This window comes from Macaca fascicularis, chromosome 11 (genome assembly GCF_037993035.2).
Source record: "Macaca fascicularis isolate 582-1 chromosome 11, T2T-MFA8v1.1".
Taxonomy (NCBI): domain Eukaryota; kingdom Metazoa; phylum Chordata; class Mammalia; order Primates; family Cercopithecidae; genus Macaca; species Macaca fascicularis.
In genome coordinates this window covers 90038602-90063509 of record NC_088385.1, presented here as the reverse complement: position 1 = coordinate 90063509, position 24908 = coordinate 90038602, and positions in this window count along the sequence as shown.

Below are 24908 nucleotides of genomic sequence, written 5' to 3'. Positions count from 1 at the left end.
ACAAGAACCACTATGACCCAGGCCAACAACAATCCTTCTCTAACTATGTATGAAGTTCCCTTCGATCTCCATTTGCCTTGATGCATAAGGCAAGTAAAAAGCAGTGGGAATGGTAAAGACAGTTCGTGACCCACTTTTAACACTGAAACATGTTGAACAGCATTACGCTATTTCCAAGGTAGAATCTGTGTGTTATACCTTTCTCTTCAAAACCAATCCTCACACCACTCCTGCTGAGACTTTGCTAAGTCTCTCTACTTTTGTGTATCATATTTTTGTAAAACCTTGAAATATATACTGTTTTTGGTCATTCTATTCTCTAGACTATTATAAGCTTCTGCTACCCTTTAGAAGAGTTGAGTGGCTACTTCAGCCTCGAAAGAGGATGAAATGTAAAGGGCCTGCAATTCTGATAGCTGCAGAATCAACATAAAAGTGCCCTTTTGAGTAGATGGCAAAATCAAGTCACGGTCACTATCAATATTGTATATCCTAAAATTTAAAGATTATAGGGTATAAATTTTCATTAAATCAGTTGATAATTGTGCCTGAATGCAATTGGCCAAGACCCAGGCTAGGTGGCAGTAAAATAAACATGATCCTCTCTCAAGGGGCTCATATCCTGCTAGAGGAAACTTACAGGTAAGCAAAGACAATGTGTCATGTAGCATATGTGAGATATGCACAGTACATAGAAATAAACACAGTATAATAGAAACATGAAGGGACCTGTTCAATCCTGCAGAAGCAGGGGAGGGGAAATTGGGGAGACTATGCTTATTACATTCTCTATTTAAAATTTTCCACAATACTCTACTATTCCCTCAACCTCTGTATAAGATACAATTTACTCCCTCAGTAAAAACTACCAATATCTCTGATTTCTCATCATCTTTTTCCTTCTGCTATTTACGTTCTTTCTTATTTCCTCAATTGCTTATTTTCTTCATTTCTAACCATGAAACGGCTATCTCAGTAATAAATATCTGACTGGGGACAACTTGATTTCCAGGACACTTTTGACTAGTTGTCAGAGGAAATAAATTTAGTTTGGGAATATTTTCATTCTTTAGGTATTAATTCTACTTTTCTTTTACTCCATTAGAAGTCTCACAGAGAGGACCCAAATTTCTAGCTAGATATTTTGCCTCTGCCGCAATATGGGACTTGTAAAGCTTTCAGATAGAAGGAAGGCACAGGCCAGGCCAGGGGCTCACGCCTGTAATCCCAGCACTTTGGGAGGCCAAGGCGGGCGGATTACGAGGTCAGGAGATCAAGACCATCCTGGCTAACACAGTGAAATCCCGTCTCTACTAAAGAATACAAAAAATTAGCCGGGCATAGTGGCGCGCACCTGTAGTCCCACCTCCTCCGGAGGCTGAGGCAGGAGAATGGTGTGAACCTGGGAGGCAGAGCTTGCAGTGAGCCGAGATCCCACCACTGCACTCCAGCCTGGGCAACAGAGCGAGACTCCATCTCAAAAAAAAAAAAAAAAAAAAAAAGAAGGCAGGCACAAAAGCCTGAGCTATGTCACACTATTGCTCAGAAAGTAAGACTTTATGGGAATAGCCCAGTTTAAACTCTGCTTTTCTTCTGTAAATAAATTCAAGTCACTTGATCTTCCTTTGAAACTTTCTAGCTAATCCTTTTGTTGAGTCCCTCTGGTGCTTAAGCAAATGGTTAAAACTAATTTGTTTCCCACCTTGGGGAAAACGTTTGTTGTAGAAGAATTAACTTAACTAGATCAACAAAGCAGCTACCTCCTTTGTTATCTTAGATTCCTACCATCTCTAAGCCCCAGAATGTTCTGACCCTGAAGCCTGCGCAGGCTGGATATTTTTAGTATTCCTCTCCAATATCCTCTGAAAAGTAGTTACCTGATTTGGAAAAAAATACACTTGTTAAATGTATTTTAATAATATAAATTACTTACTTTAAAATCACATATGTGTCTGTATATACATATAAATATATGATACATAATTATATGTATATTTGTATATGTATAATTACATGTGTCATGTGATATAAATTTAAGCACCATGTGTATATAGATGCAAACACAAATTCAACTTAGATTAGAATCACATGTAAGAGCTTGTCAGAAAATTAAAATAATCTACCCTGATTTCAATTCTAATTTAAAAATAAATTAATTGATGTACAGAAATCTAACATAACTACTCAAAGTCATACAAGCTAGTTAATAACAGAATTAGCTTGAACTAATAACAAGTATTCCACATTTCTACTCCAGTGCCTTGTCCGTGTTAAAAATTTCACAATTAACTTGTGGTGTACGCAGAGTCATTTTTATTGTCACCATCTGTGATAGGACATCAGAGGTATGTGCTCTGGAGCAATGAGATTTTATCAGTCAAACAAGGATGACTAAATGAGGAAATGCTTGTCTAGTACTTACCAAACTGACTGGCACAGAATACATTTTTAATAAATCTTAGCTTTTGTTGTTGTAGTTGTTTTGGTTGTTATTGACACGTAATGTTGTAATTACTTTAAAGATGGCTGCTAAAGATCCAGTATAATAGCTCACAACTATAATCCCAGCACCCTGAGACGCTGAGGCAGGAGGATCCCCTGAGGCCAGGAGTTAAAGACTAGCCTGGGCATAGCAAAACCCTGCCTCAATAAAAAAATGATAATTAAAAAATTAGCCAAGTGTGGTGGTACCCAGCTAGAGTCCCAGGTACTCAGTAGGCTGAGATGGGAGGTTCTCTTGAGCCTGGGAGGCTGAGGCTACAACAAACTGTAATTGTGCTACTGCACTGCAGCCTCAGTGACAGAGCAAGATCCTGTGTTAAAATAAATAAATAAATAAAGTGGCTGCTAAATAATTAATTATGATCGGATAATTTTTTCTAATAAAATTATTAGGTGAAATGGAAGAGAACAGAGGCCTCAGAATTAACACCACACATCTACAACCATCTGATCTTTGAAAAACCTGACAAAAACAAGAAATGGGGAAAGGATTTCCTATCTAATAAATGGTGCTTGGAAAACTGGCTAGCCATATGTAGAAAGCTGAAACTGAATCCCTTCCTTACACCTTATAAAAAATTAATTCAAGATGGATTAAAGACTGAAATGTTAGACCTAAAACCATAAAAACCCTGGAAGAAAACCTAGGCAATACCATTCAGGACATAGGCATGAGCAAGGACTTCATGACTAAAACACCAAAAGCAATGACAACAAAAGCCAAAATTGACAAATGGAATCTAATTAAACTAAAGAGCTCTGTACAGAGAAAAAAAAAAACAAAACCAGAAACCTACCATCAGAGTGAACAGGCAATCTACAGAATGGGAGAAAATTTTTGCAATCTACCCATCTGACAAAGGGCTAATATCCAGAATCTACAAGGAACTTAAACAAATTGACCAGAAAAAATCAAATAACCCCATCAAAAAGTGGGCAAAGGATATGAACAGACACTTCTCAAAAGAAGGCATTTATGCAGTCAACAGACACATGAAAAAATGCTTATCATCACTGGTCATCAGAGAAATGCAAGTCAAAGGCACAATGAGATACCATCTCACACCAGTTAGAATGGCGATCATTAAAAAGTCAGGAAATAGGTGCTGGAGAGGACGTGGAGAAATAGGAATGCTTTTACACTGTTGATGGGAGTGTAAATTAGTTCCACCATTGTGGAAGACAGTGTGGTGATTCCTCAAGGATCTAGAACAAGAAATACCATTTACCCAGCCATTCCATTACCTGGTATATACCCAAAGGATTATAAATCATGCTACTATAAATACACATGCACACATATGTTTATTGCAGCACTATTCACAATAGCAAAGACTTAGAACAACCCAAATGTCCATCAATGACAGACTGGATTAAGAAAATGTGGCACATATACACCATGGAATACTATGCAGCCATAAAAAGGGATGAGTTCATGTCCTTTACAGGGACATGGATGAAGCTGGAAACCATCATTCTCAGCAAACTACCACAAGAACAGAAAACCAAACACCGCATGTTCTCACTCATAGGTGGGAATTGAACAATGAGATCACTTGGACACAGGGTGGGGAACATCACACACTGGGGCCTGTGGTGGGGTGGGGGGATTGGGGAGGGATAGCATTAGAAGAAATACCTAATGTAAATGATGAGTTAATGGGTTCAGCAAACCAACATGGCACATGTATACATATGTAACAAACCTGCACATTGTACACATGTACCCTAGAACTTAAAGTATAATAATAATAATAATTATCTGGTAATAATTAATTTTATTTTATGTGATTAATTTATTAAAAATATGTATTAATAATTCCAGGGCAGCTTTTTTTTTAATTGAAACGGAGTCTTGCTGTGTCACCCAGGCTGGAGCTCAATGGCACAATCTCGGCTCACTGCAACCTCCACCTCCCTGGTTCAAGCGATTCTCCTCCTTCAACCTCCTGAGTAGCTGGGACTACAGGCACGTGCCATCACACCCAGCTAATTTTTTGTACTTTTAGCGGAGACGGTGTTTCACTGTGTTAGCCAGGATGGTCTCTATCTCCTGACCTTGTGATCCACCTGCCTCAGCCTCCCAAACTGCTGTGATTACAGGCGTGAGTCATTGCACCCGGCCAGGGCAGCCATTTTATTTATTTACTTATCTTGCAGACTAGAGATTCCTGCTTTGGGTCCTTGAGCCTTAGAATTTCATGAAAGTGTTTAAGAAGGCTTGTAAATGCCCAGAATGTATGCTTAAATTGTTTAATATATATGGCAATGTCTTATTCTGGAAGAGAAGTGATAGTCATTATCAGTTTTCAAGGTTCACCCATGTTGTAGCATGTATCAGTACTTCATTCCTTCTTACTGTCAAACAATATTCTATTGGACAGATTACCATGTTTTGTTTTTCCATTTATCAGCTGATGAACATTTCTACTATATGGCTATCAAAATAATGCTAATATGAACATTGTGTACAAGTATTTGTGTGAAAACTTTTTTGCAATTCTCCTGGGTATGTGCCTAAGAGAATTGCTGGGACAAATAAAAACTTTATGTTTAACTTTTTGAAAAATTGCCAGCTTGTCTTCCAAGGGTGTTGCACTATTTTACGCTCCCACCAGCAATATATAAGGGTTACAATTTTACATCCTCACCAATTTTCCTTTTTTTAAAAAAAATATATATTCATCCTAATGAGTGTGAAATGATAGTCCATTATGGTTTCCATATGCATTTCCCTAATAACCAATAATGTTGAGAATGTTTTCATGTGTTTATTAACCATTTATATTTTTCTTTGGGGAAAAAAAATAGACGACCGGGCATGGTGGCTAATGCCTGTAATCCCAGCACTTTGGGAAGCTAAGGCAGGTGGATCGCCTAAGGTCAGGAGTTCAAGACCAACCTGGCCAACATGGTGAAACCCCGTCTCTACAAAAATACAAAAATTAGCCAGGCATGATGGCCGATGCCTGTAATCCCAGCTATTCGGGAGGCTGAGGCGAGAGAATCACTTGAACCCCGGAGGCGGAGGTTGCACTGAGCCAAGATTGTGCCATTGTATTCCATCCTGGGCTACAGAGCAAGACTTCATCTGAAAAAAAAAAAATTTTAAGTCCATTCAGATTCTTTGCCTATTTTTTATTGATTTATTTGTCTCTTTTGGTTTAATAGTAAGAGTTATTTATATATTCTGAATACTAGACCCCATCAGATACATGATTTGAAATATTTCTCCCACTCTTTGGGTTGTCTTTTCACTTTATTGATGACATCCTTTGAAACACAAAGGTTTTAAATTTTTATGAAGTTCAATTTATCAATAATTTTTTTTTGGCTTGTGCATTAGCTGTTATGTGTAAAAATTATTTGCTTAATTCAAGGTCACAAATATTTAGATGAATAATTTTTTCTAAGAATTTTATAATTTTACCTGTTACATTTAGGTCTTTGATCTCTTTTGAGTTAATTTGTGTATGTGGTGCAAGCCAGGGATCCACCTTCTGGAATATTAACACAATATACCTTGATATAGCTAAAGCAGATACCCAAATTATATCATTCCTTTTAAGATCTTCTCTAATTCAAGGTTGAATACAACATATTTCATTTTAGATAAAGAAACAATTTTATAACCTAGATTTTCTAAAGAATTAAATTTTATGTATCTGGCTTATTTCACTTAAGATAATGACCTCTAGTTCCATCTACATTGCTGCAAATGACAGGATTTCACTCCTTTTTTATGACCAAATACTATTCCATTGTGTTTATATACCACATTTTCTTTATCCATTCATCCTTCGCTAGACACTTAGGTTGATTCCATATCTTTCCTATTGTGAATAGTGCTGCAATAAACATACGAATGCATGATACTCAGAAATAATAAATACTTGATGTTACAGATACCCAAAATACCCTGACTTGATCATTTCATAGTCTATGCATGTAACAAAACATCACATGTACCTCATAAATATGTACAAATGTCTGTGTGAATAAAAAAGAGAAGAAACATTGTAATAACAAGTTATAAATTGCAAATATTAAAAAACTAAATTTTTAAAATTAAATATTAATAAATTATTCTTAATGACAAAAGGAGGTGTAGCCCTATTACATTGAGATGTCATATAATTACCATTGCATTCCCTCTGACCTGGGGAAAACACCATCAAATCACATAATCTTGAGTAGCTCATAGAACATTCACAGCAGAGAAAATGAAAATAGTACCAGAATAATAGAAATAAAGAGCAATCTCTGAAGTAAGAAACAATTCGAACTGGTATTTTGATGACCATATTGTGTGTAGTGCATTGTAAGTATCAAATAAACTTAAATTTTGAACAATTATATGTATCAAAAATATTTAATAGTAATTCAATTCCAATTCAAGAAAGTAATATCCCAGCACAAATTAAACAAGATACTCAAAGTATCAACAAAATTTGGGTAACTCCCAAAGTGAATTCCAGACTCAACCAAGATAGAGATAATTATCTTAGTTACACCTGGATAGGTACCTCGCCTCAGTAAACTCTCACTAGACTATTTTCTTGATTCTGGTTTGAAGATTAGGCAAATCAGGTAAGCAACACCAAAAAATCATTATCTCCAAAGAGAGGTGTACACACCTACTTGTGTATGCAAATGCCTTATTAGGATATTAGAAAAAAAAATACAATATCTATGTTTTTAATTTTGAAAATGAAAAAATGTAATGTTTACTGGTATTTAACTATTAATATGACTCCATATGGATGACCATATTCAGCCTATAAATTAGATGATATTATGTCATGTGGAAGATTTATCCCAAAGATAGAGTAAAAGTTCTACACATGGAGAGGGTAATAAAAAAGGTCTCATTAATTGATTTGCTTAAAACATAAAGTATCATATTTCAGTGCACGTGTAACCAGAAAAGAGATGTATTGATTAGATTATCCAGTTTAAAATAAACAAATTCTCATTAAATAGGCAAAAAACTATAGAATATTTCTGTAAAAATCTGGGTTTAAGATATTACTAGACATGAGAAGGGGGAAAATTGAACAATAAGAGAATCATAGAACTAATTCCTATACTCTCTAGCAGAAAAACTTTATCCGCCACATTGGAAGATAAACAATGATAATCTAGTTGGAGCTGACAAAAGATGCCAAAAATGTTAAAATTATCTAAAAGGCTTTTGAAACATGAGTTTATATATTATTTACAATGAGCGGTGTTATAGAATGTTTGTGATTTTAGTGAGTGAGAAAGTGATTGGCTTTCAAAAGAACTTCATGTTATAGAGAGAGTATTTTAAAGAAACAACTTTTAGAAATATTGATCTTTGTATATCATTACTGCTGAAATATATGCATATCAGCAATTTAAAGAGAAAAGCTTATCTTTTTCACTTAAAAAGTTTGAAAACAAAACTTTCAAAACATCCTAAAGAAAAGTGCTAGATATGTAGGCCATTTTTTCAAAATCTAGAATTTGTTTGCAAGAATAAATTTTTGACTTCTGGGAAGATGATAATTCATTAGATAAATTTCACCTATAAGTCTTTGCATAATTGAGGAATGCAGTTTAAAAGTAAATTTCATGTTGTATTAATTGCAGCCAGTGAAATGTTCCTTCTATTTAAATCTATTACTTCTATGACAGCCATGAAAACCAATAACCAAGAACTTGATTTTTATTTTATTTTATTTTTATTTTTTGAAACAGAGTTTCACTCTTGTTGCCCAAGCTGGAGTGCAATGGTGTGATCTCAGCTCACTGCAACCTCTGCCTCCCCAGTTCAAGCTATTCTACCTCAGCTTCCCAAATAGCTGGGATTACAGGCATACACCACCATGCCTGGCTAATTTTTATATTTTTAGTAGAGACAGGGTTTCACCATGTTGGTCAGGCTGGTCTCGAACTCCTGACCTCAGGTGATTCATCTGCTTTGGCTTCCCAAAGTACTGGGATTACAGGTGTGAGCCACAGCACCTGGCCAATAACTTGATTTTTAAGACACTTTGTCAAATGGTATTTAAACTAAGATTTTCAAAAAATAATAAGGCATATTCAAATAGGCTATATTCGCTGAAATTTTATTCATAATTTTTGGTGAAAACAGAAAAGGATGTTTGTATTAATAATAAAATTAAAATTATTTTTGAAGTGTTATTACTCTTTATATCATTCTTTTATATGTCTCATAAAATTATAGTACTTTAGTAAGTAATAAACAATTTTAGACATATTGAGGGTATTCTCAAAATTATTAAGGTACATCATAAAAAAATTTGGAAATGATTGCTCAAGAGAGCGTTGGATATAATAAGTTTATTAGTCTCTGAATGTACTTTACGGTATACAGTCATCTAATATAGTGGAAATAGCCCAGCACTGAGTGACCTAGATTCTAGTCCAGTTAAAAAATCTATAAAACCTCAGACAAGTCAACTGAGCTCTCTGGGACATTTTTGTCTATCTGTAAAACAGAAAGTTTGGATTGGCTGATCTCTAAAGACACATCCAGCCCGAAAATTCTGGTTTCAATATATTCTTCCTATGAGATTTTGAATGTATGGCTACATTATTCTTTATTGTATTATGATAATTCATCATAGAACAAGTTACTTTAAGAACAATGAAAGACACATTAAAAAAGCAAACACTATGAGAAAATGAATTACAATTTATATTAAATGTCAGATCTTGAGAATGAAAATCTGATTGATCATTTCACGAGCACGTATGGCTAGCCAAATGTCAGGCAGTGTCTTTGCTTTTGGAGGAACACAAAGACTAATAAAAATGCTATCCCTGACATTCTAGAGCTCTCAATTACGTTCTGCACAATACTTTGTAAATAAGTAATGTCAACAGAGACTGAAAGCTCATATCATTTGTTAATTCTCATTTCACAACAGAATTATGCTTTTTTTTTTTTTTTTTTTTTTTTTTAGTAGAGTTCCATCCTTATATGCAAAAGGAAGGAAATAAAGCAACCTATTCAGATGACCCCAACTAAAATGCATTAGAGAGAATTCTTGTTTCAGTGAAACGCAAAAGCAGTTTCATCTATCATTTATCCGGGCTTTGTTCCAAAACTGTAACATATACATCACTTCCCAATTTATACTTTTTGTTACAAAGAATTAAATGTATAGTTCCTTTTCCTCTTTAATGTTTGCAGCTTTTCCTTTTTTATTTATTTATTTATTTATTTATTTATTTTTGAGACATAGTTTCGCTCTGTCGCCCGGGCTGGAGTGCAGTGGCGCTATCTCGGCTCACTGCAAGCTCCGCCTCCCGGGTTCACGCCATTCTCCTGCCTCAGCCTCCCAAGTAACTGGGACTACAGGCTCCTGCCATCACACCCGGCTAACGTTTTTTTGTACTTTTTAGTAGAGACGGGGTTTCACCGTGTTAGCCAGGATGGTCTCGATCGCCTGACCTCATGATCTCGCCCACCTCAGCCTCCCAAAGTGCTGAGATTACAGGCTTGAGCCACCACGCCAGGCCAATGTTTGCAGTTTTCTACTGAGGATTATTAAGGTAGACAAGACCACAAAAATGTCACTCAATCATAAATGACAATCTGCCTAATTTACTATAATTTATATTCATAAGCATATTCTAAAAGAAACTATTGTCCTAAAATGTGCATATGTCTGAAATGCTTTGGAGAAAACAATATTTTAGTCACATGATTGAAATCATTCCTGCCACAGAAACTGAGCCTGAAGCCAGTTCTACCCACCAAGAGCACATGTGGGTATGATTGAAATATATGGTTCATCTGATATACAATAGTTTCTTAAGAAAACAAAAATTAACTTTCTGTTCCACTGAAATTATTTTATTCACTCCTCGATTCAACAGATATATGATTCAAATTCCCACTATGCATTGTGTGTTGTTGTAGAGCTTGGGGATTTAGTAGTGTACAAGACAAAATTCCTATCCAAGAGTTTCCGTGCCAGGGAGAGAAATAAGTTATTAAGCAAATAAATAAGTAAATATTTTAATTCCTGCTAATGATGAATTCTCTAGGAAAACCACAGCAAGTTTTTGGAAGCTAGAGTGGCTGTAATGTACAGTAAGGTATTTTCAACAAGATGTAAAGGCATGACTCCAATGAAGTGTTTGGAAGTTTTAGTTATGGAAGAGATTGGAGAAGTTTGGAATTTCATATGTTTAAGAGTTCTAGATGATATCAAAACCTGTGGTCTGGTCTGACCATGAATGAGTTGAGCATAATTTGTATGAGTTGGAATAGAATAACGTACTCTGAGGCTAAGGCATCAGGTGGGCCAGGAACACAAATATTAAACCAAGGAGAAGGATAAAGAGATAGATTAAGGCAAGTAATGAAAATTATTGATCATATACAGAAGGAACCGAAGATAAAAGAGAGCCATTTTTAAAACTAGGAGGGTACAACTGGGCTCCATTAGCCTAGAATAGTGAAAAGGTTTTGCAGGGGATGAAAGAACAGTAATCTTTTAAAATCACTCAAAAATATTTTTAAAATGCTTAATTGATCTATATTAAATCTACAAACAGGCCATGTAGAAGAATAAACAGCATTTGAAATGACTACTAGACCAAATACCATCAAAGGACAAAGGAAACTAAGTCAAACATGAGAAGGGATCCAGAAGCCATCTGTGAAATAGAAGCATTCTGTGAAGAGGTAATGTAGCAGGACCAGCCGCAGACAAAACCCCTCAGACACCAAGTTAAAGAAGGAAGGGCTTTATTCAGCTGGGAGCATCAGCAAGACTCATGTCTCAAAAACTGAGCTCCCAGAGTGAGCAATTCCTGTCCTTTTTAAGGACTCACAACTCTAAGAGGGTCCGCATGAGAGGGTCGTGATTGAGCAAGCAGTGGGTACGTGACTGGGGGCTGCATGCACCGGTAATCAGATCGGAACAGAACAGGACAGGGATTTCACAGTGCTATTCTATACAATGTCTGTAATCTATAGTAACATAACCAATTAGGTCAGAGGTCAATCTTTAACCACCAGGCCCAGGGTGTGGCACCGGGCTGTCTGCCTGTGGATTTCATTTCTGCCTTTTAGTTTTTACTTCTTCTTTCTTTGGAGGCAGAAATTGGGCATAAGACAATATGAGGGGTGGTCTCCTTCCTTAGTAAAACATGTATGGAAAAAATAGAATGAAATGAAAAGTTAGCTATGGAACAATACATCTTGGGATAGAGGAAAACACAGAGCAGAATGTGGATTCTTAAGAGGAGAGATAGTCAGAGGGACTTATATTTTATTCATGTCTGTAAATGACAAGGATGTAAATGACTAAAGAGATTAAGAAATGTAAAGCCAATTCAAATAACTAGACACTAGCAAATACATATGCCTATATATGCACTTATATAAATACATACACAGATATAAAATATTATGTAATGTATATAATAGAGTCTGTAGCATACATTGGGTATATGTAATATTATACCTTTTTTCCTTCTTAAGATATTTTGAAAGGCTTTTTTTAAGCATCTATTTGTTAGTCAAAAACATAATCCAGAATAATATGTTGAATATGAACATGCAAAAACATTCTGTAACGTTAGATTTCAAGACTACTGTATAAAACAATAAAATAGTTATTAACATTAAAATAATAAAATAGTTTGAATTATTTCTCTGATAAAGCTCGCTTTATTGCTACCTGATTTAGTGGTTGGAAAGAAAGAATTGATAGATGAGCATGAATTTATAGAAATCTAGCTATACAATTTTTACTAAATTCGTAAGCTTAGAAACTTACCTTTGTGGTGATACAATCAGGATTGTGAGCTTACATTGTTTGTGAGCTTGTATTGTTAATCAGTACACTAATTTTACATTCATTTTCCCATTTTTCTCCTCGGTCGTTTTTGCAAACCCTTTCTAAGTGTCTAAATGTATACAAATAAAGATGGTTATTTCACAATCCAGATTATAGTCATCCTGGGATTAAAACTCTTTAACATGATACCTTCTATTACCTAAGTAATTTGTTATTTAGCAAATTAATTTATTATCAAAAAATATCTGTATAGGTATTCACAATTAATGTGTCTTGGTAGTAGCAATCCTTTTCTCATCTCTGATTTTTTAATACTAAGCAGCTAAAAGCAAATAACAATTTACTTAATAAGCAGCTAAAAGCAAAGAGCATAATAAGCAGCTAAGAGCAAAAAACAATTTTTGATCTTCTTATTTTAGAGAAATAGATTCTTCCCATCAACTCAATTCCTTAAAAATGCTATGAAAATTATCAGGATAAAATCTGATCTATACTGAGTAAATATTTCATAATATTTCTGTTTAACTGAAAAGGAAACAAAAATTCTGAAAACAAATCAAACAACAGAAAACATAAAATTGGTTATTTTGGTCATCAAAGAACTTACAGTTTCTGTAAAACTGGCTAATTGAGTCAATTTTTTTGTTAAAATTTATCTTTCCAGTCACTGTGACCAAAATATCTTTAGCAATTTAAACCTGTGTTTACGCTGAAATTGACTATACAATAATAGTGATTGATATTACAACTACTCCAAAAGGAAATTTCCAGACATTTAATCTTTCTTATGAGATGGAGAGGTAAAAGGGAGGGAGGGAGGAGTGGGGAGAAAAAGAGAGAGCTATTTAACACAACAGTGGCTTGTCCGGCAGCATACTTCAGGTATATAGCTTAAAAGTAGTTTAGTGTAACTAGAGATCATTTCTTTTTCCTTTTTTTAAAAAAAAATTTTTATTGTACTTTAAGTTCTAGGGTACATGTGCACAACGTGCAGGTTTGTTACATACGTATACATGTGCCATGTTGGTGTGCTGCACCCATTAACTCGTCATTTACAAACCACTGCTCAATGAAATAAAAGAGAACACAAACAAATGGAAGAACATTCCATGCTCATTTCTTTTTCCTTTCTCTTTCATCCACTCAGCTTTCTTTCTTTCAGTAAAAACCTCAAGATGACACTTCTTTCAAAAACATCTAAATAATATATGAACCCTTTAAGACTCATCATGCAGGCTACATACACTTTTGGGTCTGAAAGGAAATTTTACATATTAAAAGAACTCACTGATAATTAAATCAACTTTTATGCTATACTCAAGAAGAAAGACAGTAAAATGGAAGAAAGAAATTTCCTGAGATCACTCCCTCCTCACAGAACAGTTTCCACCAGTCCCTTAGCAAATATATCATTCTTTTGTTAACTACAGATAAATTCTTGGTCTTCTTTGCTTGTCTTTTCACCCTTTTATTCTATCTGGAGGGCTTGGTTTGTTTTTCCTGACAGCATTGGAGATTTCTAAGCTGTGGCAGCAGTGCCAGCCCATACCGTGCACAGTAAGTGAAGAAGAAACAATTTGGCTGTTGTTTTTAACACTTTCCAAACAGTAACTTGTTTCTCCTGCTCGATTTTTGTCCCTGGACATCCAACAGTGCAATAATCAATTCACCGAATATAAGATAGACTTTCTCTTCATCTTTCACTCTTGCAAATTTGGCAAATTGAGATGAATATTTACAATTCAAAGGAAAGTTTTGTTTTTTAATGATGCATTGGGATTCTTTTACACAATGAGAAATCCATTACCTTCCTCAAAATTTGGCACTAATTTCCAATAAACCACTCCTTGGAATTTCTGCCAACCATTATAGCAAAGAACAAGGCATTTTTCTTTTTACTTTTCTTAAAATGGACCTAAATGACAAGACTCTCAATAAAACTACTCCACATTGTAAATTTTCAGAGAGCAAGAATACCTTCTTTTATTGTTTGAATGCAATGAAGCATTTGTTAGAGTATTACTTAAGCATGAATTTACACACTATATGAGTTTAATATATGCACAATAAAATAGTCTCTCTGATAGAAACTACTGGTTTTCTCAAGCAGCAACTGGTTCCTTTTAAAATAATTTAGGTTAGTGATTCTCAATATTTGGTATGAAAATTAATCACCCAGTGGTCTTATTTAAAGTTGAGATTTTTATCTAAATCCTAGAGATTTTCCTTCTGTAATTATGCAAATGGAACCCCTCATAAGCCCAAAATAAAACATTAGAATAGAGATGGAAAGACTGATAGAACAAATTCTTTGTAGTAATAAGGTATCCACTACTACCTGACTCTAGTATAACATCACATAATAGGTAACAGGCCCTAAAGGAAATCAAAGTATTTTATTCCAACATGTATTTCTTTCACATATTTTGAAATAGCCCTATAAAGTCATCTCTTCTAGGGAAAATTCACATTCTGTAGAGATTCCCTTTCTCTTTCCTGGTATTTTCCTAATCCAGGAGAGATTTAAGTAAGAGTGTTTAATACCTTTTAAGATCTGATAAGAAACATTTGTCATCTATTCTCTCTGAAGCCTGCCACCTGGAGGATTCATCTACACAACAAGAACCTTGGCTTCCACAATCCCCATTATTTTAACCCAGAATTTCTTTCTGCTGACTTCAACTATTTAGGCAAAGCTTAACTCTTTAACCAATTGTCCACCAGGAAATCTTTGAATGAAATCTGTGACTTGGAAACCCCTGCTCTAACAAGTTCTGTCTTTTTGGGCTAAACCAATGTATATCCTACATGTACTGATTTGTGTCTCTGCCTGTAACTTCTGTCATCCTAAAATGTATAAAATCAAGTTGTAAACCAACCACCTTGGACACACATTCTCAGGATCTCCTGAGGCTTTGTCATGGGTCATGGTCCTCACATTTGGCTCAGAATAAATCTCTTTAAATATTTTACAGAGTTTGGCTTTTTTCATCCACACTCTTAATTTGTATTTGACTAGATGAGTTGTATAGAAACTGGATTTGAGAAAAGGCTTATAAATGTAATCTGAGATACACAGTTGTATATAAGAAGTCAGTTATTCTGGATCACTGGATACTATCTCCAGCTCTGGGATCCTCTCCCTTTGAGGACTCATCTTCATAATACTTCAAATCTTAATACCAAAATAACATAAAGCAACTCTTACACAATCACATTAGAAAAGTGAGACAGGAATAATACAGGGTGGTTGCAGGAGAATAAAAACTTTCAGGCATCAGTTTCACATGACTAGAGGTTATAAGACCTCGAAAAACCAGGATGTGGAGCAAGCTGACTAAGACCAACTAGACCCAGCATGGTGCTGAATATGACCTATGTTTCTCCTAGGACATCATTATATGCTCATTAGCATACTAAGTTACATACCCACCAGCGCCATGACAGTTCCAAGAACAACATACTTATCTGGTGTAAAAATGGTTGGTGTTACAGTTCCAAGAAATCTGCACCTTTTTCCAGGAATCTTCATGAATATTCTACCTCTTGGTTAAGGAAACACATAAAGATAGAAACCCCAAGCCTCACTGTGTGACTCTCTCTTGAGTATGCCAGCACTTCCCTTTCTTGAGTGTGTGCTTTTCTCTCAAGAAAGTACAATAAATCTCTGTACTTTCATTATTTTCTGACTCCCTTGAATTTATTCTTGTGATGGTGTCAAGAGCCTGAACACAAGCTGAGGTCAAGATCTGACTATTATTTGGGGACCTCCTCAAGCCCACTGATATTAAAAGGACACAGAAAAGGTGGTACAAACTAATTTGAACTGCTGCATCATTATTTTTATTGTAGTCTACCTTTTTTTTTTTTTTTTTTTTTTTTGAGACAGAGTCTCGCTCTGCCACCCAGGCTGGAGTGCAGAGGTGCGATCTCGGCTCACTGCAACCTCTGCCTCCCAGGTTCAAGAGATTCTCCTGCCTCAGCATCCTGAGTAGCTGGGACTACAGGCACATGCTACCACACCCAGCTAATTTTTTTGTATTTTAGTAGAGATAGGGTTTTACCGTATTGTCCAGGATGGTCTCGAACTCCTGACCTCGTGATCTGCGACCCCCTCGGCCTCCCAAAGTACTGGGATTACAGGCATGAGCCACCGCCCAGCTACCTTTCCTTTCTTAAGACTTGCAGACCTTATTCCATTGGTACTAGCTTATTATATTAAGCAGAAGTACTTAACCTGGGGTTAAAAGGTAAGTTCTAAGAACTTCCATATATTGTTTGAAAAAGTTTAGATACACAGAAATTTCTCAGATGAAAAAATCTGATTAAGGTTCACTGATGAGATTTCCCTTGAGACATAAAAATCTACTATAGTATGTTGGCTGGGCGCGGTGGCTCACACCTGTAATACTAGCAATTTGAGAGGCCAAGGCAGGTGGATTACCTGAAGTCAGGAGTTCAAGACCAGCCTGGCCAACATGGTGAAACCCCATCTCTACTAAATATACAAAAAATTAGCCAGGTGCAGTGGTGTGCACCTGTAATCCCAGCAACTCTGGAGGCCAAGGCAGGAGAATCACTTGAACCCGGGAGGCAGAGGTTGCAGTGAGCCGAGATCATGAGATCATGACACTGCACTACAGCCTGGGCTACAGAGCAAGACTTCATTTCAAAAAAAAAAAATTCTACCTACTTGAATTATCATATGTTATTTTCCATGCATTTGATGTATGAATAAAATTTTCCCTTGCTATATGAAAGTATAAAAATGGGGTAACTATAATACACTGTTTCAACCTCCTTGTTGGATCCTCCCTGACTTTTCCAATTCAAATGTCATCATCCTTCCTCAGATCCTCTAATTTCCTCTGTGCTGAACAAGTGATGATATATTTTATATCTAGTTATTGCCAATGTATCTATCTTCAGAAGGCAATCTTTCCCCTTTGTAATAACTGTGAGTTACATGCTGGAGGTTGGGAACCTTGCTGGAATTATGAATAAAGTGAAAATAGTCTTAGAGAGAAAACATGCTCAATGGTCACAGAATAGCATTTCGTTGTTGGTGCAGACACTAATACATGCTCTCTAAGTTGGCTTGTAGGTGCCATTGAGAAACTGCAGTCTGCATCTGTGCAACAATCCATACTGTCATGGAAAAAAATGAGTGAGACAAGGAAGTATGATCTAGCAGATCTAAAATAGAAAAAAACTTCAAGAATGGTAATATTTGAAGAGAAATAACTACCCTCCAAAACCAAACTGGCTACAGAATTGGTATATATGTCACGAATTTGAAATCTGAGAATACAATATGTAAACTTAAATCAATAAGCTCAGAAAATCGGCTTTTCTTAGCAACTGTAAGAAAAGTAAAATATCTAGAGAAAACAATATAGAAAGCAATTTTTAACAAAGAATGTCACTGTGTTCATTTGAAGAGCTGAAAGATATGAAAAAAGTTTAAAGAAAGTTGAGTCTGCCTCATGTATGACATATATAATTGTGATTCTACTCTCCAGGCAACACTTACAGTGAAGTTGCAGAAATTGGTTCACAAAAAAATAAAGAAAACTGTGGTTAAAAGAATTTTTCCAAACTGAGACTCTCTTAGAATTATTATAACAGAAACAAAAGGGATTTATCAAGACATTAGATTAAATAACTTAGGTTTAAAATGCAAAATGGAGCTCAATCAGATGCTCATGGTAAGGTATACAAACATTTTCAAAAGTAATTTTAATCAATTTTCCACAACAGAAATTTGTTTAACACAATAGAAGAATATATAGTTCTGGTTTTTAATACTCATTGAACTTAAAATTGAGGAAGACTGTAAGTGATATAGTACTACTTTAAATGAAAGCTGAATAACAGCAGCCCCTTGGAAACTTAGTTCAAATAACTTGGTCTGGGAATACATCGGCTTTCCCATATAACATATAAAATTGAGAGAGCATGTACGTACTACCAGGAAACAGGAAGAACTATCTGTTGGCCCTAATACATCAGACTCTTTCTCCATGAGGAAACCACCCAGTTTCTTCAGTTTCTTCTTCAACATGAGAAACCATAGTGTAAGGCTAGTATTGGGGCCAAAATAATCTCTCAAAGAGAGTGAGGTTGATTTCCATTTTAATCAACATTGCAGATTAGTTGTCATAAGAAACCCTCTGTTGCAGAATAATTAACAACAGTATACAAAACATGAATCTGAAAAAAAAAAAAAAATCATTGAATGAGCTTGCAAAAAAAGAAGGGAAACTCTCAGAGGCCAGAAGTGTCAGGAAAGTGCAAACCCATACGACCCAGAAGCATCATCAAAACTACCAATCCCAAGCATTTGTTGTTTGCTTTTTGTTTTTTGAGATGGAGTTTCGCTGTTATTGCCCAGGGTGAAGTGCAATGGCATGATCTCCGGCTCACCACAACCTCCGCCTCCCGGGTTCCAGCAATTCACCTGCCTCTGCTTCCAGAGTAGCTGGGATTACAGGCACGTGCTACCACACCTGGCTAATTTTGTGTTTTTATTAGGGACAGGGTTTCTCCTTGTTGGTCAAGATGGTCTCAAACTCCCAACCTCAGGTGATCTGCCTGCCTTGGCCTCCCAAAGTGCTGAGGTTACAAGCATGAGCCATGGCTCCCAGCCATCCCAAGGGTTTTGTTTTAACCTGCCCACAAGCCTGACTTAATGGAACATTAAAAAAAAAAAAAAAAAAAAAAAAAAAAAAAAAATTCCTCTCTAACTTGGGAGGTCAGAATGGAAACTCCCAAATAATGTTGAATACCTGGAAGACTTTCAACCTTAGTGGATGTGACATAGACAATATATGTTCATCACAATCTTTCTCCTTCCTGGGCATAGAGGAACACTACATTTCCCAGCCTCCCTTGCAGTTTGTTTGGGACTGTAAGATTGTATTCTAGCCGATAGAATGTGAGTGGAAATGAGTACTCCATTTCCAGACTGGCCCTTTGGAGTGACTTGTTGCAGACCGTACAGTTAGAAAATGGAGATGGACACCCACATTTGACTTGGGTGAGGAAAAATAAACCTTCATTTTCCTAAGCCACTGTGATGTTTGGGGGTTTATTTTTAACTGCAGTTAGTCTATCTATCTTGACTATTATAATAAGTGAACCAGGTAGAATAAATTTTCCCACAAAGAGAAAATAACAAGAACACCTGCCCTCACATGAATATTATTCTGGAATTAGTGCATATAGGTATGAGAGAAAAAAAAAAAAAGCACATGCAAAAAGACTAGAGTGGCCTCAAATTGTTAGAGTGCCCTAGGTATCTTGCAAAATCAAATACAAATTCTCTCTCAAGAAGCAAACTTTAAATCTAGGATCAAATATTCTAAAGGATAAGAGTCCAAGGATCATAATATCACACATTATGACATGTGAGAAATTACACAGAAGTTGGCAAGCCACCATGAGCAAGAAAGCAGAAACTACAGACTACACAAGCAGAAATGCAAATGCTACAAATGTTAGGATTATAATAGAGAGAATATAAAATTAGTACGTTTAAAATGTTTATATTAATACTGAATTAAAATTATAATTATGAAATAAGATAATTTATAAACTTACCATGCAGATTTATAAAGAAACAAATGTGATTTCTAGGAAAAAAAGGTCAAAATTGAATCTAGAAACTCCAGATTAGACACTAATTAAATCCTGAAGATAAAATAAATGAACTGAAAGACATGAAGATATTATTTAGAAAGTGGCACTAAAAGAAAAATATGAGGTACACAAAAGTAAGTTTAAGAAATATGTACAATAATCAAGTGTTCTAAAATTTGTTTATAAAATTTAACATTGACAATTAGAAATGGAACCGAATCTAGAACTGATAAAACGTAATCCAATTCAAAGTATTTGAGTAGATTTAACAGTAGAATAGACTGAGATAAACAGAGAACTAATAGGTAGGTCAAAAGAAATGATCCCCAATGAAGCTTGGGGGAAAATAAAAAGCAGCAGAAGAGAGACAAGAGAGTAAAAATGTTAAAGGATATAGTAAGACAAAATAATAAAATAATCGCAATCCTGGCAGGAACGTTAGAGAGAAATAGGGAGAAGGAATAGTGAGACATAATTACAGAAATTTCCAGAACTGATAAAAGACTCCAATACTAAATTCAGGAAGCCAGATACATCACAAGCATAATTAGGAAAAAAAAAAAAAAAAAAAAAAAACTACCATCAGACCCATCCAGGGAAACTGAAGAATACCAGATACACAAGGAAGATATTAAAAGCCCAAAGGAGAAACAGAACAATAACGAAGGACCTACATTCAGATTGAAAATATACTGTGCTTCTCAACAATGGGAGGCAAGGGAAAATTGGATTAAATCTTCAAAGTGCACACAGAAAATAACTTTCAGTTTATTAGACCACATTTCAAGAATTGGTGTGAATTAAAGACATTTTTATGCAAACATTTACTAAGAGTATTACAACCAACAAATGCTCGCTAAAGGAACTTCTAAAAACTGTACTTCAAGGACATTGACCCAAGAATGAAAGCTAAGATGTAAACATGTACTTTGAGTATAGAAAATGGCAAACATATGAATACAGCATTGAAACACTGACTTTATCAAACAATAAAAATAATGGTACGTATACTTGATGAAGCTAAAAACGAATGACAAAATGACTTCTGTTTTAGGACAGAATAGGTCAGGAAAACAGAACACTCTTGCTACAAAACTGGACAAAGCCAGACAAATTACAAATACATTTCTAAAGACACAGAGAACTTCAGAAGCAACAAACTAAAAATCCAAAAAGAAGAAACACTTTTATGTGAATGACAATTTTTATTTTTCCTTCTCCTGGGGGTATTTTCTGATTCTAGGTGCTTGCCAAGAATCTGGTGTGACAAACTGGAAACCTGAGGGGCTGCAAATATACAACTGCTTTTCCTCACAGAACATTTGCTAAGGTTTGATGCTATACAGGAGGCTGGGAAACTAGGCCAAAAGCTTATGAAAGACAAAGTGAAATCTCTAGATTCTTGCGGAAGTGGATTGATTGAAAAATACTACTTGTCTTACCTTCATGGAATTTGCCTTATTTTGAAATGATATAAGGTAGAAGATGAGAGAGTTGGGCTCAGACCTCTGAGGTGCATAGCTGAATTTTCTGTAGTCTTCCAAACCTGGGGAGATAAAGATCTATCAGAATCAGAAACAAACAACTATGAATGGGAGGGGGGGGGGCACAGCAAACTTGAACAGGGGTGAAGCAGACTGAGTTTACTAAAACTGAAACCCAGCCCCAACTTCGATTAATGCTTGATTGGATTGAACTGCTGCAAGCCTTTCTATTTGCCAACATAGGAAGATTACATCATCATCTTGAGTTACATTACATGCAGTGTCCAATGTACATTAAGAAATTAGTAAAAATATGGAGACAAGAAAAGATGACCAATACTCGTGAGGAAAGGAGAGGAGAGATGACCCAGATATTGGAGTTTGCAAACAATGACTTTCAAAACCTATGTTTAATATGGTAAAACCAATAGATGAAAAGTGGCAAAAGAGATCAAAGCCTAGAGAATTTACAAGAGAAATGAAAATCTATATAAAAGATGACCAAATAAACACTCTGTATATGAAAAAAGAAAATATGTGAAGCTAAGAAGTTAATAAAGAAGTTGAAGACACGAGTTGACTGAACACAGCTGAAAACAGGGCAAATTTGCAAACAGAAAGTAGAAAACAGGTTTTAAAAACACAAGAAGAAAAAAATAATGGGAAAACACATACATACAAGAATGTAAAAATTGTAGGATATTGTCTTTGTCCAAGTGTACCAGAAAACAGATTGTGATGAAAAGATCTACATTCAGGAGATTTATAGGGAGGGCTCTCAGAAACAACATTGTAAAGGAGTGAGTGAAGTTAAGATTGAGCAGAAGTAGTTAAAATTGAGAAGCAGTTGCAAGAAAAGGTCTTAGTGAATCCTGTAGGTACTCTGGAACTGGGATGGCCTTTCAGAGACGTCCCAAACTGACACAAAGGAACTGGGCATTTTTACCTCTACATGGACCTGTCAGTGCAGCTGCCTCTGGAAGGAGGCATAAATTTGGGCCAAACATCTCTCTTTGGTGAGGGCCATGGCAAGCAAGGGATTTAGCGGTGAGTTGTCTGCAGTCAACATTCCTCACAGCTGAGGGAATAAGTGGGCCACCTGGTTGGTTCATTACAGCCTACACTATAGTTTACACCTGTGTGCTTAATCCATTCTTTAAAATGAAAGTTTACCCACCTGGGAACAATTTCTCTAGGATCCCTTTTCTTTTTTTTTTTTTTTTAATATTTCTTTTGAGATGGAGTCTCACTCTGTCACCCAGGCTGGAGTGCAGTGGTATGATTCTCCTGTCTCAGTCGCCCCGCCACCACCCCCGAAACCTGAGTAGCTGGGTTATAGGCGCACGCCACCATGCCCGGCTAATTTTTTTGTATTTTTAGTAGAGACGGGTTTCACCAGTGTTGGCCAGGCTGGTCTCAAACTCCTGATCTCAGGTGATCCGCCCGCCTCAGCCATCCAAAGTGCTGAGATTATAGGCTTGAGCCACCGCGCCCAGCGTAGGATCTCTTTTCTTGTCTTAATTTATAAGCACAGTGTTAATGGTCACCTCACAGCCCTCAGTATTGCAGGTATTCTTTGAGTTTCAGCTGATGTTTGTCCTTCCCTTCTCTATTAACTATTTCAAGTTCACCTTTGGCTAATGCTTCTACTCATAAAGATGGCTTATATAGTGAAGTGGCCCAAACACTTATCACTCAGCCTTTTTTCCATACCTTTCTCTGTCAACGGCAGCTCCCCTTATCCATTTGCCTTCAATATTGGGCAAGGAAATCAAGTGACGCACAACTTGATCATTTGGGTGCCAATATATTCTTCCCTACCTTCAGTGTGCAACAGAAACTTTACCTTCTCATAAGGATTAGAATCAATTAGCCCTGTCAGCATGGTGACTCCTGTACTTGCCTGCTGGTCTCTTAGATTGAGAAACCCAAAGTAATCAGGCAGAAACTATGGCATAAAATGTCACAGGAACCTTACTGTGTCACCTAGTGGAAGTGTTTCTTCTCTGGGAATAAGAATCTCTAGACCTAAAGTTGCAGGCCTAGAAAATATAAAATCTTCAAGTGGATCACCAAGAGTGATAATAAGGGGGGTCATTCTTGTATCCAGCCCTTCCTTCTGGTTTCTTGTATTGTAACTACTGGTGACAGAACACTTTTTAATGATTGCTAATCAGAGTGTATGTATGCTACCTCCCAGAGGATAGTGCCCCATCTTTACAGAGTGCCATTTCCAAGCTGGCACCCTGGCTTCTCCTTCAAAAAACCACACCATTGCTCTATCAGGTCAGCAGTTTCTGGTGGTGTGGTAGGTGGTCCCAAGACGTGCTCTCCGTTGCAACTCCTGTGCATTAGAGAGGCTCTTGGCACTAGGTACGATATACCACATATCCTGTTAATGGGTCAAGCAATTATAAACCCTCATAGAGTGGTGATGACTGAAGCTCTGCCCACAAGAAAGACAATCATATATCTGAAATATATGTTAGTTCCTGTCAAGATAAAGAACTGACTGCCAGGATGTAAGAAATTTGATATACTCGATTTCCTATCAAGTAACCAGTTGGTCTCCTCAAAGGATAGTACCATACTGGGGTACAATATTGGTCTCTTTCGCTGGCAGGTTAAATGTTGAACAGGGGCACTATTAGTGAAGCGGAACCCATGCAAACACCATTCCTCACACTATTGCTGTTTCATGCATGAGCCTATTGCACTAGCATCAGACTAGTGGATGATAGAAGTTGGCTGACTCAACTGACTGAATTATCCTGTCTATTTTCTTAATGCCTACACTGCCAGTTTTCAGTTTATAATATCCCAGTCAAATGCTCCCTTTAAGATATACACTGTGACAAACAACAGATTTCTTTCAGATATTCTCCCTTAAACTGAGCACAATGCTAAGCTTTCTCCCTACAGGATGCTGGTGGAGTGTTACAGGAAGAAGAGGCTTTCTGGAATATCCAGTGTGGTCAGCAGTGTAGGTGTGCAGACACCCCAGTTACAGGCCCAGTATGTCTTCACTGCATTGCCCCAAAGCTTTTTCGATTCTCGCACTCTATGCCATAATCAGCCTATTAAGAACTTGTTCATCTTCTTATTCCATGCTGGTTTACTATGATGTTGTCATCACAGCAATTGGACTTGTTAGGTAGAATTTGTAAGTACCTCAGGAGACAATAAGTACCAGAAAAAAGATAAGCCCCATAAAATTCCAGAGGCCCAGCATCTTGTGAAGTTTCTAGAGAGAAACTTTGTAGAGAATGCTGGAATATCCTCTCAAAGATTTCTTTATGATCAATTGAATATGAGAAAAAAACTCAGGCTTGATTTACAGAAGGTACTACAAGATAGTTTTGTAAAATGAATTATGTTCATAGAATATTAATCAACAATTAAAATGAATGATAACTAGATTCATTAAAGAGATTAATCTCAAAAATGTTTTGGTGAAATATTATATTGCAGA